Source organism: Triturus cristatus, chromosome 5_2 (genome assembly GCF_964204655.1).
Source record: "Triturus cristatus chromosome 5_2, aTriCri1.1, whole genome shotgun sequence".
Taxonomy (NCBI): Eukaryota; Metazoa; Chordata; class Amphibia; order Caudata; family Salamandridae; genus Triturus; species Triturus cristatus.
Window position 1 is genome coordinate 1,043,408,007 of NC_140588.1, and position 16,795 is coordinate 1,043,424,801.

The window sequence follows — 16,795 nt, forward strand, 5'->3', positions numbered from 1 at the left end:
GCCGGTCTCCTCACAATCTCTCTACGAATGTAGACCGGACTCCTTCCTCTGCTTCTCCCCAGTAAGCGGCTGTGTTCATTTTCCACTGGTTGGCGTCATCCTCGGTTCTCAGTGTAAGCATACCTGCTTGTCTGGGTATCCTCACATACTGCTGTGTGTCTTGCTGTGATGTACAGGTATAGTGCTCCACTGGGGCTAGGTAGGCGCTTTTTAAATACCACAAATAAAATGCTGCATTTATAATGAGTGTGTATTGCTATAATTAGAACTAGCGACATGGCTGAGTGATGTGATGAGTAGAATGAAAGGCTGGTCCCACCCAGAGACGAGTGAAGGAGAAATGACCATTCTGCTCCAACAGCTGCACTAGCGGTGAGCAAATTAGTCCCTGACAACGTTTTGTAAAGTTGCGAATTTCCAGAATTCGCAAAATATCAGTTTTCCTTCACATTGGCTTGTGAAAAGGTTTTTGTTTGCACTCACCATTCTAGGTAGGTAATTCTCAAAAGGAATTGTGACATTTTTGCGGCATAATTTCATTACTGAAAATATCTGCAGAATTTTCTTCTTTTAGAAAACATTTTGTGAAGCTTTTTTTTCACACTAGCACGGCGCAGGAGGAGAACACTTCACCGTGTTCTGCAAAGTAAAGTCTGCAGAACCATTTTAAAGTTAGGCGAGCGATATGTAAATTAGTAGTCTCAAAAACCAGGATTCCCATGGTTATATCCGGAAGTGAGACGTTTTTAAAGCATGAGAAGTTGCAAAGCTTAGACCTTCATGTAGGATTTAAAAACAATTCCCCCTAGAATCAAGGTCCCCCAGAATAAGACTGGAGTGCTCGCGCTCTAAGGTACGGCTGGTGCTGCCCGGACCAGAGTTTGAATGGCGCCTGCACACCGGGCCAGGCCGCAGGCGTGTCTTATTCAGATGGTACGGCCCAACACTGACTGTGGCTGGCCGTGAGCAATGCCCCGATTACTTACCGGTAATCTTCATTACTCCGAGTCCTAGTCTTCCTCGCCACAGTATTCACATATGAGCCTCCGGCTCCACACAGAACTCCAAGTAAAATTAAAAGAGCAGTGCTCTAGTCTCCCCTCCCTCCTCCAATATGGCCCCCAGTGTCTTCAGCCAATCCCATAAAGGGATACATAGCAATCAACACGACCTGATAAACAAAGCCGTAGACATGAAGCCACCACCAGGGCCGGGAGGGAAGGGAAACTATACTGTGGCGAGGAAGACTAGGACTCGGAGTAATGAAGATTACCGGTAAGTAATCGGGGCATTACCTCCTCGTCCAGTCTTCCTCGCCACAGTATTCACATATGAGCCGATACCAAAGCAACCAGCTTCATGTAAGGAAAAAGACCACACCAAAGTGCAGTGAAAAACAAAATTTAATATACAGAGGTACAGCAATCAAGACAACCTCTCAAGGCATCCCCGCAGTCAGAACAGAAGATGCAAATGAAACCGAACCCCCACCCCCAACCTGGAGGCGGTAATGGGACATGAATGTATGAGGCGAAGACCAAGTAGCAGCCCGGCAAACATCCTCCATGGACACCCCTTTGAAGGAGGCCCAAGACACAGCAACAGAGCGGGTGGAACGCCCCTGAACAGGAAGGGAGGGAACATCAGAAACCGAAGCATATTCCAACAAAATGGCCTCCTTAATCCAGCGACTGATCGTCGACAGGGAGGGTTTCAGTCCCTGACGCGACAAACCATAATTGACAAACAAGTTGTCCACTTTGCAAAAGGATGACGCGCGTGACAAATATATCAATAAAGCACGACGAACATCTAAGAGGTGCAACAGGGATTCCTCATCCGAGGAAGGATCAGGACAAAGACAAGGAAGCACCACCTCAGAAGACCTGTGAAAATAAGAATCCACTTTCGGAACGAACGTAGGATGAGGGCGCAACACAACCCTGTCCGACAAAACCAACAAAAAAGGAGCAGAACGAAGGAAGGCACCCAACTCACCCATACGTCTGGCAGAAGCAATCGCCACAAGAAACACCACCTTGAGTGTTAAAAACTTCAACCCCACCGACTCCAAAGGCTCGAAGGGAGCCAACTGCAAGGAGCGCAAAACCAAAGGCAGGTCCCAAGGTGGAGGACACATAATAGGACGGGGGCGTTGGAAAGAGAGAGACTTAAAAAGTCTAGCAACCAATGGCGAAATAGAAATTAAAGGGAGGACATGGAACGCCTGAATCGCAGCCCACTGAGCCCGAAGAGTCGAAATGGCCAAGCCCAGCACAAAACCATCATTCAAAAAATCCAAAACGCGAGCCGGATCCAAAGAAGCCATCGACAGATCGCGACACAGACACCAAGAAACAAAATTATCCCAGTGTTTCGCATAGGATTTAAGAGTAGAAGGTCTCCTGGATTGCTGAATGAACCCAGCCACAGCCAATGAACAGCCAGTTCGCATCAATGAATCCCTCTCAAGAGCCAGGCCCGCAGACCCAAGGAACGGAACACAGGCAGAGGAAGAAGAGGACCCAACAGAGGATAAGGACTGAAAGGCAAGGCCCACCCCGGAGACACAGCTAATTCCAACATCAGGGGATACCAAGGTCGACGCATCCAACCCGGAGCAATGAGAAGCACAAAGGATCCCTCCCTCTTGATCTTCTGCAAGACCGCCGGAATCAGGGGAACAGGGGGAAAGGCATACAAGAGACCCGTCGGCCAAGGGAACGACAGGGCATCCACCCTCCATGCATCCCGGCAAGGCATAATTGTGCAAAAGCAACGGATCTTGAAATTGTCCTGGGAAGCAAAGAGGTCGACAATCGGACAACCAAACATCCGCCGCAACCTCCTGAACATCACATGTGTCAGGGACAAAGAGCCCATGGAGGGAAACACCCGGCTCAGACAATCCGCCACAGTGTTCTCCGTGCCAGGAAGATAAATGGCAGATAGGGACTCCAGATGCAACTCCGCCCAACAACAAATCCGACGGCTGAGGCAACTGAGGGATTGAACCTTGCACCCTCCTTGATGGTTTATATATGACATCACAACCTGATTGTCCGTTCGGACCTGCACATGGTGACCCTGAACCAGATCCGAGAAATCCAACCAACCCAGAAGTACGCCTTTCAGCTCCTTGTAGTTGGAGGAACATGACAACACCGACTGAGGCCAAACGCCCTGAGTCGTCGAATCCCCCAGAGTAGCACCCCGCCCCAGCAGGCTGGCATCGGTAGTGACCACGCGGGTGGGAACAATCAGAAAGGGGCGGCCCCTGGACAGATGACCCTCGTCCAACCACCAACCCAGGACCACCCGAACTTCTTCCGACATAGGAACCAAAACAGTCATATCTAGGGAACAGGGGTCCCAATGCGGCAAAACGTGTGACACCACCGGGTACATGTGTAGTCGAGCCCACGGCACCGTCAACAGTGACGCAGACATCAGACCCTGAACCCTCAGCCATAGGCTTACAGGATGAGAATGTCCCACCAACAGGGCACGAACAGCAGACACCAGGGACAGAATCCTGGGAGGAGGTAGGAACACCATACCCAACTGAGTCCTGAACAGAGCCCCAATGAAAGTCAATTCCTGTGCAGGAACCAGGGATGACTTCGGTACATTCACTAGGAACCCATGATGTTCCAGGACATGGCACACCCTCTGGACATGCAACTCCGCCTTGGGAAGAGAAGAAGCAGAAATTAAAATGTCGTCCAGATAAGGAAAAACACTAATGCCCTCCCCATGCAAAAGGCCAATAAGAGGAGCCAGAACCTTATTAAAGACCCTGGGAGCAGAGCAGAGTCCAAAGGGCATTACCTGGAATTGGTAATGCCGACCCATCATGCAAAACCGGAGAAATTTCTGAGAGTCTGGATGAACAGGGATATGGAGATAAGCATCCCTCAAGTCTATCGATGCAAGGAAGTCGCCCTGAGATATCAGAGGAAGGATCAACTGAAGGGAAACCATCTTGAACTTCTGGTGAGGGATGTAAGTATTCACCCACTTCAGGTCCATCACAGGGCGAAGATCCCCAGTGCGCTTCGACACCAGGAATAGGATGGAATACACACCCAACCCCAATTGATCGATGGGAACAGGAATCACCGCACCCTTGACCACTAGGGATTCGATGCCTTCCAAAAGCGCCAATCTCCGTACAGGATCTCTGGGATAAGGAGTGGCCCTGAAACAGTCTGGGGGAGTCTGGATAAATCCAATACGCAAGCCCTCTGAAACCACCTGCAGCACCCATTTGTCCGAAACAGTCAGTCTCCAAGACTCCAGGAAGAAACTGAGGCGACCCCCAACCGGACCCATACCAGGAGCGATCCAGTCACGACTTCGGTGCAGGAGTGGAGGAGGAAGAAGAACCGGAGAACCGGGTTTTTCCAAAGGAAGGAGAACCCCGGCCACGCCCCCTCCCACGAAAGGGCGGACCAGCTCTACCCCTCCGAGAAGGGCCAAAAGCCCTCTGAGAACCAAAGGAACGGAAGTGACCCGCCCTCTCAGGAGCCAGGAGTTTACGGTCCTCCGCCGTTTTCTTAACCATGTCATCCAGAGGCGACCCAAAAAGTTTAAGCCCAGAAAAAGGAATCTTCATCAGTAGATTCTTCTGCGCAGCATCAGCCTTCCGTGAACGAAGCCACAGCTGGCGTCTCGCAGCCACCGAAGACCCAGCCGCGGAAGCCGCCGCTCCCAAAGAGTCAAAGGAGACATCCGAAAGCAACCGAACTTGTTGCTCCATCATAGCCAGGGTAGAAGAAACATCCTCCCCTTGGTCCAACAATTCAGACAGAGACTGAAAATCCTTAAGCAAGGATTGTATAGTGTAAGAAGCATAGGCAGCCGCCCTGATAGAGAAATTTGCAGCCGCAAAAGTGCGCTTCACCGCACCATCCACTTTACGGTCAACCGGGTCAGCAGGAGAAGAATCCTCAGACACTACAGTTCCATGAGACGCCATGCTGGCCAACAAGGAATCAACCTTCACTGAGGGAGGAAATTTCACATCAAAGTCCAGTAGCGGGTACCTTTTATTCAAAAAGCGTGGAAAGGAACCCTTGTCTACATCTTTCCATTCATTCTCCAGGACCCTCAAGACTGAAGAGTGTAGAGGCAAAGAATCAGGTTCAGGACGCTGGTATTGCGCAAATAGATCATCTTCCAGAGGAACAACAGAAGCAGGAAACACCAAGTTCTCTCTAATGTGACCCAGCACTTCCTTCAGGTCGGCACCCTGCACAAAACAACCTCTGACATCAACCTCCTCCTCAATGTCAGAATCATCAGCCGCAGCGCCATCAACCTTAGCCCGCTTCGCAGGAGGAACAGGTATCTGACCTTGCATAGCAGCAGCCACAGCAGAATTGATCATCTGCTGCAATACGTCCATAGATGGGATTTGTACACCAGAACCAGAAGCCACAGGAGCAGAATCAGGCACAGAACCACTCTCCATCATAGCTATACACCAGTGAACGCATGAAGTGAAACACAGGCAGGTAAGAAGACAACACGCCTGGCATAAAAGGCCCCGGGGTTGCTAGGCAACCTAACAAGCCAATACATGCATCAGACACATTAACATAAATGTCGTAGGAAACAGCCGCGCGCATGCCCATAGACAGACGATGTAACACAGAGACTGTCGTGTGAGGATGGAGACAGATCGAACACCGCCCTACCACTGTAAGGAACGTGCACCGAACCTGCAGCCCAAGAAATGCTAACGGGAATCACCCGCCCCCACAGCAAACACACGCGGCCCCGTCAGGAGGGAAAAACGCTACCGGGAGCCTCCGGCCCCCAGATCAAACGCATCCGGCCGCGCTACGTCCGCTTAGCAGGACGCGCGGCCGGTAAAGTAAATAAACCACCGTCAGGAGGTGATCCAGAGTCACAGCATGACTCATCACAAACGAACGCCACTGAAAGTCCGCTGAAGCAGGACCAGAGGCGCGAAGGCAGTAGCAGGAGGTAAAAAAACATTAAATTAAACTACTGAATCAACATTGAAAATTATACTACTACCCCCAATACTAGATACCCCAGGGCATAACGGGTCTGCTGAATCAGGAACCCAGCCCCACTCACCTGATCAACAGGCAACACAGCACTCGGAGAAGTGCAGAAAAAAAGAACAGGTCGTGTTGATTGCTATGTATCCCTTTATGGGATTGGCTGAAGACACTAGGGGCCATATTGGAGGAGGGAGGGGAGACTAGAGCGCTGCTCTTTTAATTTTACTTGGAGTTCTGTGTGGAGCCGGAGGCTCATATGTGAATACTGTGGCGAGGAAGACTGGACGAGGAGGTAATGCAGTGGTTTCACCCGCTGACGTTTAACAATAATTATCGGATACATCAAATAAAACCAAACTCGTAATTCCGATCCACGTCACGTGTTAACAGTGGCTAACAAATGGCTACTAATTAACCGAACCACTGGTAATCAGGGCCCCGGAGGTGAATCACATGCAATTATGCATGTTAACAGTGTGGGATTCATCACATCACTGCTTCTATTATAATAACTTTTCTCCACAAGTGGTCAGCGCTCAACATTCCTCTTGAAGGCAGAAGGATGGAAGCATCTCTCTCTGCTCATCTTGGACATAATATTTGTGAGGAGGAACAAGTGTGTTGCAGCCCCTGTCTCTGTAAAAATACCTACAGAGATTTTGTTAGTGGATTTGAAAAATGCTAAATGTAAAATAGAAACGAAAGCCACTTTGGTCGCCGCTCTTCATTGGCTGGTGCGCACTGATGTTCCAGCAATGTACTTTCACTTTTCTTCAGAATCTCGAGAGTTATATTTAGATTTAATTATCACTCTTTTGCATTAGCTGTTGGGCTGCAGTACTTCTTCCCATGTACCCCTCTATGTCCCTGTACACATTTGGGGCGTGATTCACAATCCAGTCTTTTTATGTGTGGAGTAAGATACTGCTAGTAAAATCCCTTTGTGAATATCAAATCATCGTAAACCTACACAAAAGTGTAAGTTAACTTCGTGAATCAGGCCCAATATGTGTATTTTTTGTGAGGATGGAGCCATAAAGCAGGGGTTCTCCTTTCAGAGCACCTTTTGCGATGATTTTGTTTTTGAGCCACAATCTAGAAGGCTGGGTTTTGGAACAGGGCCGCTCAATTCTTGGTTGAAAATAAGTGTGGAATGTATTGATAATGTAAAATCATAATGTATTAATATCTAGTCCAAGAGGATTCGCCAAGCAGCAAAATAAAAACGAGTATATAACAGCTAACACAACCCCCCCCCCCCGCCCCGCGAAAGGAGTGGTGAGGGCCACCATATAATAAACAGCATTTACTATGGTGCCACTGGTTGTTTAATACAATGATAGCTTCTTCAGTGGAAGTATGACACATCTACCTAATGGTTCAGTAATTGAGCATTAAATTTAAAGGGGAACTCTTAGGACATTTTATCACTTCTCCCATAGATGAAAGGGCTAATGTGATCCTAGATGCATCTCACTCATCTTCCCAGCAATTTAGAGGCAAGGGTTTTTTAATAAATATAATTGCTGAAAAAGTGTGATGTAATATTTTGATCGTTTGAAGATGAAAACATTCCTGCTGAGAAGATTCCAAGAAACCATCTATTTTTAGCCTAAAATGTGGTTAAGTGAACTGCATTAGTGTCACATTAAAAATTAGCCCTTACAGTTCAAGCTGCTTGAGTACCCCACTTAGCCAAAGTTCAGCAGCGCCATCTTATTTAACATTTTCATTTCCAACTTTATATTTAAATTTTTGTTTTTCACAGTACAATTTTTTTCATGATTCTCATTAGATGTTAGCGCCCGACACGCATTTCGCTTTCCTCAACATGGTTTAGGTGCTCGCTTTGTCTGCAGTTCAGCATTGGGAGCCCATTCAATATCACATTCTTCGGCGCCTGTTTATCTTGTTCTGGAAGAAATGTTAGGCCATTCTAGATCCCAAAATGTCAACTACTCTCTATGTAAGGGTGCACTACTTCATACAACATGACACAGGCCATGTATGAGGTCCACTCCAGAATCCATACAATAAGATAGAGGGTCATATCATTCCTGAACAGGATCCATTTAATCAAAAACACATATAAAGATTCAATCTAGGATAATCCAGAATAAAATATTGCAGAGTATCGCGCACAATCCTCCCTGAAACATAAACATACCCTCCTTGTTTCAACTGTTGACATCCAGCTATGTCCTAGGAAACCTACATCATACCCTTACTCCACTTCTAATGCACGGTCTCTCATGTTTTCTCTTTTTCAAGAGTTTTCACCTTGTTGTGATCAACCATCCCATTCCTTGCTCCTAGGCCCAATCCTATTAACCCTCTAGAGTTTCTCTTATGACCTCTCCAATCTTCTGAGATTGCTCTTTGTCATAATTTAAGTTTCATCTCTAAAATTCACGACTATTGTATTTCTCATGTTTATGCACCGCGCGCTCGGTGGTATTTGACAATGTTGCTTATCCTGGATTACTATATTTTAAGCACCTTCGACTGATCTTTTCTGTCTCCTGGTGCACGCGTCATTCTCCACCAAGGCGTCAGTTTCCAGCACTTGGTAAAAATAAGTCCAGAGAAATTAATATATAAAAGTGATCACCATCAGTCCTTTGAGGAACCCAAAGAACACATCCAGACAAGAAACCGTAAGAGCAGTGAGTACTGTTTCCTATGCCTAGTTAGAAGGACAAGGCATAGATTGTTAAAACAATCATCAAATTATTTTCCTAAGAAGTCTTGATTTTTCAGAAGCAGCAGCCACACCCTCTTTGTCCTTGGGGAGGTTTTGATGTGAATTCTATGTCTGAGTTAACAAGATTAAGTGAAGTCCACAGTGATGATGACTTCATGACCTGGATAATAGAAAACGAAGCCCCGATTTATCAAACTTTGATGCAATGCAACGCAGCAAAACAACTCGCTGCGCTGCGTCAAATAGAGAGGGCAGGAATATGCCAAGTCTGTGGAGATGTGGCAGGTTTCTGCTCTCTCCTTGCGCTGGCGCGCCGCGTGCCAGCTAGCACCAGCGCAGGCACCCATGTGTCATGGTGCAGGGTGTCCGTGTAGGATTGTTTGTGTGCAGGAAGGGACAATCCCTAGAGGCTTTTTCCTATTTCTAAGTGAGCTACACAATGCAGCGCACTTGGAAAAGAGAAAACAACAAGGAGAATTGAAGATATCTCCTCGTTGCACCTTCCCTGGGAAGGCGTAGCATTTTGATGCATTCCCAGGTTTACTAGAATTGGTGAATCTAGGAATGTGTCAACATCCATGGGTGGATGCGGCAAACACCCACGCTCCACGGAACGCCCCCAAAAGCAGAGTAACACAACGCAGCGACTCGCTCTGCCTAGCGGTACACCAGATTTACCAGTAAGCGTCGGGCTGTCGCTGAGACCAACAGTGTCTGCTGAAAATGTATTGTCGCGTAATGCGCCAGGCTTCATGGAGGCAGGCAATATATCCCATTTTAGTAAAACTATGTTATCATGGGCACTCTACTCTTTTAAGGCCTGCCACGTTCCACCACAGTATAGTAAATTAACCGGTGATATTTTCCACTCAACAAAGATACAATTCAAAAAGCACAAAGAGGTTTTTGTTCCCAAGTAAAATCCAAGGCGCATAAAAAGGCTGATGTGGCTGAAGCTTCCCTGAGAACAATTTGCGTTATCGGAACCTGCGCCTGTTTTCACCCACAGTTGTTCCACACTCAAGTATTCTTGGAAAAGGCTGTGTAAATACATTCTATAATGGAAAAGTGAATTTCACACCCACATAAATCATTGGGATGAACGTGTTTTGCATGCAAAAGAATAAAATGAATGAAAAAAACGTGTTGCACCCATTTCTGTCATGCTGACGGCAATGGATTGATCACCATCCAGACAAGCTTCTGAAACATGCTAGAAATACATGATTTATGTATGCATAGTTTCATTGCATTTTTTTGAATCTTCGAAAATGTTTCACCTTTGTGAATCTCAGTCTGCGAAATGCTGCTTTATGCATTTTCGAGAAACAGACACTAAATAGACACTAAAAGCAATCTGCACCTACTCTCGCACATTTCCTCCTAATTCTTAGATGTGACATGAGACCTTTGCCGACGGGATGGGATGGCACACATGAGACAACAAATAGAAACTAATAAGAAGAAAATAAAGTATGTCAGATGCATGTCAGATGTATTTAATAAGAAATGTAACCCTCAGTGCCTGTCCCCTACCTCTTCTTTCACCCCTTGCTTTCCTGCCTTTTCTGTCTGCCTTTCTCTCTTTTTCACTAAATAATGTCATGTGGGGTTAGCTTAACAAACGTGTCATAATGTCTCAGGACACTGATGTATAAACTGCGATTGGTACTACCTATGCTAACCCTGTAACAGAATTGCTAATGTGATCTTGTATAAAAAATAAAAAAAAATAAAAAACAGAAAGGATCTATTTGGGAAATGAAGAAAGTCCTTCGGGAGTTTACTTGATCCCTCCCTGGACTTGCAACAGGCCAGCCAGGCAGAAAATTGCTCATGTATAGTTTAGACAAATAGAGCAGCAACTGCCTGACCTTTCTCTAAAGGACAGGCATCATGGGCAGTCCTTGTCTCTGCTATGCGTAGATCCAGCAGCACCGGAAGCCGACCTTGGCTCTCCATGGACCACTTAAATATTTAGCTCCTCATCATGAGAAGTGATGACCGGAGAGCACCACCATACCGGCGCAATGACCCGAAGAACGGCCAAGAGGCTGGGGTGGAGCATTCTACAAAGTTTATGAGCACGGCTCACATGGCCAGCTCCAAGTTTCCATGCTGTGGCTCAGAGGGTCCGCAGAGAGGTCCCGGGAGAACTGGTCCCATCTGGAGGGAATGCTTGATTCCGATCCAACAGGAAGTGCGATATCATATCTCCTGTCACAACAAACTTATTTTCGGAAATTTAGTTTGTACTCAACATTCCAAGGAGGTTATTCCTTTACTGGGGCATTTCCTTTCGAATACAAAGAGTGCTATTTTTAGAAATGCATATGCAAATGTTGATAATCATGGCATTTTAAGTGAGTGAAAGTCCGCCATGTCTTGACCACTCATGGAGACTTCAACTCTTGGACACTGCAGAGTTTGGACCCAGCGGAGATAGATATCGGAGTATTAGAAGTGCAGCTTGTTTCCCAGGTTAGTGCTTGAAAGTCTACCTTCACTGATGTGCTTCAATGGCTGCATTGCTGACCTTGGAGCTAGAAGATGCTGAATCTAATCCCAGCTGCCATACAGAACCAAACATAGTTTTCCTGGGCCAATCTGTTCTCCCTCTTCTACTTGAGTTCGTAAATATAGAAAAAGTAAAAATGTTGTGATGTCGTAATGTAGATGTATGAAGTGTGAAAACTCAACTGCAGAAGGTGGTATCTAGAATGTCCTAGTAGACGTTTACTGAGCCATCTCCTTGCCACACCCGTTTCTGTATTTCATTTGGCCCCTCACACACACCTCAATGTTCAATAGAAGGTAATCAGTAGTAATCGTAGATATAAACAGTGGCGGCCAGCGCAGGTAGGAGCGATGAGATGGGAGGGAAGAGTCGGCAGACGACAACGAGGGAAAGTAAAATTTAAAAAAAAGAAAAAATCTTACCTTATGCTCAGCGTATCGCTGACTCGGTGAATGGGCGAGTGCAAGGTAAGTGTTTTTCTAATTTTTACATTTTAATTTTTCCTCGGCATCGTCTGCCAATTACCCCCACCCCACCGCTCTTTTTTTTTTTTTTTAACTCTTTATTTATTCTTTATTCAACAAAACACAGTAAAATCACACACTTGGTCATATACGGCACCCCACCCCACCGCTCTTACCTGCACCAGCTGCCACTGGATATGAAACACTATTTCGCACCGTGTGGCAAGGCCCACTCTAATTCAAGCACCGTAAATACACCGGCTACACTGCCCAGGCCAATATCAACTCCTGCTCCTTTCTTATGACACAACCGTGAAGAAGCTGCTACTGCTGGGCCCAGGTGATGGAAAGTAATCTCTTGACATTTAGGTGATTACATACAGAATTCACATGGCTGACTCTCAAAGATCCATGTAGCGCTACCTTACGAGTCCGCTATCCAGCCCCGCGTACTGTTCAATGTTTTGTCAGCCACCAATGGGGATCTATAACACAGTGTTGTAGAAGTGAGATTGGTGTACCTATTGGCAGAACTTCCTACAGGTATGGTGTGGGAGAAAAAGTGGGCGAGATAGCTAGATGTCATCCTTGTTGTGCTTAAACTAGAACGCTCTTGAGGAGGGTCCGGTAATCCAAAGTAGGGCCGAGTCTCATGGGGTTTAAAAGTGCTGTGGAAACTCTGAGTTGAGACAATTTCACTTTGACACTTCGCCTGCTGAAGCAAGTGATATATCAGCGACAATGAGGAATAACCGCATGAATTGCATGAAGTATTCCCAAAGGTCCTGGTAGCTTGTGGTATTCCCCCCTGAAATGGCAGCACTATCGCTAACCCGACAAGGGGAGATACCTGGGCCAATTTTTGACAGACTTATAAAGTCATTAAGAACATTTCAATACCATCCGCTCTCTGCTGAAGGCTTGTGAGGTCCTTGACAAATGGATTGTCCTAGGTAACACCCTTGAAGGCTGGAGAATCAAGAACGGCAGGGGCTTTGGCATTGAGAATTTGAGTTAAGAAAATGCAAAAAATATTCCTTCACACCTGGAGTTTGCAACAATAATATCTATTTGTTTCTCTATTTTTCTATTTAGTCCTTTTATGAAGCAGTGCATTTGTCTCTCCGTCTACTTGTGAGGTGGTTTGACCTGTGGCCAACATTCTCGCGTCCTAACCCATGATCTGCATGGAGAAAAGTTGCGCTCCAGCTCAAATAGTCACTTTTCAGATGTATCCTGAACCACACGTAGTTCTGTCCTGTCCCCAGTGTTGAATCAATGCTCCTTATAGCGTACCCGGATTTCACGTATTGAACTCCCACTTTTAAACAGTTGTAAGGCCATTGTTCAAGAGCGGGATCTTTCTTCCTAGTCAGCACTTTGTGGGGCTTCTTTCTCTCAATATGGAGGATCTGAGCCCTGATGGTCTCTTCGCACAGTGATGGTAGTCGTGATCCTTGCATCCACTATGGGGTAGTTTCAGAGATTAAGAAACATTTCAACCTCCTGATCATGGAATCTCTGCAGATGCTTGTTGAATCTTTTAGGTAATCTGATAAAGATGATGTTAGATTATTCTATGTATGTTTGCGTGTATGTGGTATGTGGATAGCCACAGAGCCCTGAATGGGGTTAATGGCAAAGACATTCAATGAGAGGGCGGTGTAGAAGCTGGGATCTACGAGTAGAGGTAAGCTGGTCATTTGTTGTGATGTATTGTTCTTAAAAGAGGTGCGTCTGAAGCTTCTTTCTAATGTGGGGCAGGGTAGGCATCTTCCTGATGGATACAGGGGATATTGTTTTATATCTTGGGTGAATAAATGGAGAAGGCCTGATGCTTTGTTTTTTTCTTTTTCTGCCTCTTCATCTCCAGTCCTGGCTGCAGTTGTGCCAAGAGTCACCAGAGGCGGCGAGCCTGTCTGCTAGACATGCATGGGGGCCATTTGTGGTGGCTTTGAAGATGTTGCAGCTGGTATGAATCCCTAAAGAGGCAGGATGCAGCCTGTAGGGTGCTCTAAAGCATGGCGTTGCCACTATCCAGATGCAAGAGGGCTTGATTGGCAGGTTTGAAGTCGCTTTCTGCAAGGCATGGTTCCACATTCTTCAGAAAATATGGCTAGTGCCTCCATGTTTTCTTCTCCATATGTTCCTTGAAGGTGCGCCTGGTTAATCTGAGTGACTTGGCTTTGAGTGAAAGCCGGGGTTCAGCTCCATCCAGATTCATGTTGTTCAGCCAGCTTGGGACTACACGCTGCTTGTTGTTCTCTGAGACTAGTAGGAATTTTGGGCCATATCTAGAGTTTGGCTGGGGGTACTCCAAATGTAGGGATCACCACTGGCATATTAGAAAACCGTGCAAGCTTACGTTCTTGTGATATAAAAATCACCAACCCTGGGTTCTCCCCCATCTGGCAGTATTCAAGCTAATCCTGCAGGTCTCTGTCTGCTTCAGCATTGATTACCCTCTAGAAGAGCAAAACTATTGATCAGAACTATTACTAAATATGGTGCAATGACATTAAAATACGAGGCAGCGTGAAGCATCAGTTGGTCATCCGTTCAGCGGCTACTGCATTACTTTATTTACAACCAGCTGATAATGGTTCTGCTGGAGGACACATCCCACTCACACATTTCCTCTCCTGCCTTGCCCAGGGGTTGTTAGTGCATGGCTGGCTGGACTCCCAGTTAGTGGTTTGGCGTCTGGTTCTTATCTCACCCTAGTCCAGTCCCCCAAACACGTTAGAGTGTTATCTTCACTTCTCTGCCTGAGAGATGCTGAGTCAATAGAGAGTTTGCTACAGTACAAATAAGGCATCAGGCTGTATCCTCCCTTTATTCCATCCGCTGGCCTTCAGGCACGTTTAATGGGAATGAATGGAGCAGAAAAGATGTGTCAACACAAAGGCATACCCAGTGTGCTATTGAAAGGTCCTCCCGCTGTTTATAATCTGAGATTGGTCGTCATGACTGTCAACTGTGGTCTCATTTCCCTCTTATTTGAGATAGCACACTCTGTTTTATTTCTTGTTGCACTAAAATGTGTGATTTTTAATTTATATAAATATTGGCTTACTGATTTTGTTCTTTTGTATAAAACAAATTCTGGTTGAATTAATGTAATGCTTTGGTGTACAGCATGTGGTAAGGAAGGAAGGCAATACCCATCTAAGGATGAACAACTCACAGAACAAGCACTGGTAAGGGCAATAGGTCCAGGTTTCATCTGGTGAAGACTGCAAACACAGGCTCACACACATGCTGCTGCAATAGAGGAGCTGGTTGTAATGTGGTTGATGGTGATAGTAATTGTGGTGGTGGTAATGTTGGTAGTAATGTGGTAAGCGGTAATGGTGGTGGTGTTAATGATGAAAGTGGTAATGATGTTGTGATGTAGTGATGCAGTGACTGTGGTAATTGTTTATATCGATTCTTAACAAAATCAATCAAAAAACCCTACTGCACTGGAATGGATTACATGCAGCTCATGTTTCCAGATAATTTTCAGGCCTGCCAAGTGCCATTGATTTTTACTGCAAAGGAGGGTGTTAATCACATATCACATTTTTACAGTGGATGTTGTGTATGTGAGACAAGTGTCTATTTTGACATTTTACGAAAGCACTAAACCTGTAGAGTGGCCCTCTGTGACCTGCTGGTCTTTTCTTTATTTCATCTTCTCTGAGGTGTTGGCATCTCGCCCGCTGTGGGGGGGCCTGTGAGAGGCTAGCTCACCAAGCGGTCATCGAAAGCCCAACAATAACAACCGCCAGATCCATCAATACACTGATGACACTCAACTCTACCTCACAATCTACTCCACCAATGGCATTCAGCGTCTCAAAACCTGCCTCAAGGTGATGAAGAAGCAACTGGCGAGTACCAGCCTATGCACATCCCAAGGGGGGCAGAATCCCAGGCGTTCACCAGCTGCTCCAAAGAAGGAAAGATTCAAGCCTGGCCATGCACTGGGAACTAAAGGACTTCAGCCCCAGCTGACACAATGCACAAACCATTGAATTCACCCTGAACCCTCACCTCGCATTCAAAGAACACATGGCCAGGAAACCCCAAGGTAGCATGGTAGCAGCTGTTCTTTCTACAGGAAGTGAAATGCTTCCTTCCAAAAACTGACATAAGCACAACAATGCTAACCCTGGTCATCTCCCTCTGAACGCAGGCAGAGCTCTGCTCAGCAGCCACAGGTATCACTCTACCTTGGTCATCTCCCTCTGAACGCAGGCAGAGCTCTGCTCAGCAACCACAGGTATCACTCTACCCTGGTCATCTCCCTCTGAACCAGGCAAAGCTCTGCTCAGCAGCCACAGGTATCACTCTACCCTGGTCATCTCCCTCTGAACGCAGGCAAAGCTCTGCTCAGCAGCCACAGGTATCACTCTACCCTGGTCATCTCCCTCTGAACCAGGCAAAGCTCTGCAAAGCAGCCACAGGTATCACTCTACCCTGGTCATCTCCCTCTGAACGCAGGCAGAGCTCTGCTCAGCAGCCACAGGTATCACTCTACCCTGGTCATCTCCCTCTGAACGCAGGCAAAGCTCTGCTCAGAAGCCACAGGTACCACTCTACCCTGGTCATCTCCCTCTGAACGCAGGCAGAGCTCTGCTCAGCAGCCACAGGTATCACTCTACCCTGGTCATCTCCCTCTGAACGCAGGCAGAACTCTGCTCAGCAGCCACAGGTATCACTCTACCCTGGTCATCTCCCTCTGAACGCAGGCAAAGCTCTGCTCAGCAGCCACAGGTACCACTCTACCCTGGTCATCTCCCTCTGAACCAGGCAAAGCTCTGCTCAGCAGCCACAGGTATCGCTCTACCCTGGTCATCTCCCTCTGAACGCAGGCAAAGCTCTGCTCAGCAGCCACAGGTACCACTCTACCCTGGTCATCTCCCTCTGAACGCAGGCAAAGCTCTGCTCAGCAGCCACAGGTATCACTCTACCCTGGTCATCTCCCTCTGAACCCAGGCAAAGCTCTGCTCAGCAACCACAGGTATCACTCTACCCTGGTCATCTCCCTCTGAACGCAGGCAGAGCTCTGCTCAGCAGCCACAGG

At 46.8% G+C, this 16,795-nt stretch overlaps 1 protein-coding gene across 1 annotated transcript in view; it reads right to left on the bottom strand.

The window, feature by feature from the left end:
* LOC146829640 (relaxin receptor 1-like) overlaps window positions 1-16,795 on the bottom strand; it is a 1,041,377-nt gene that overhangs the window by 619,842 nt on the left and 404,740 nt on the right. The gene's annotated exons all lie outside the window — the stretch shown is intronic.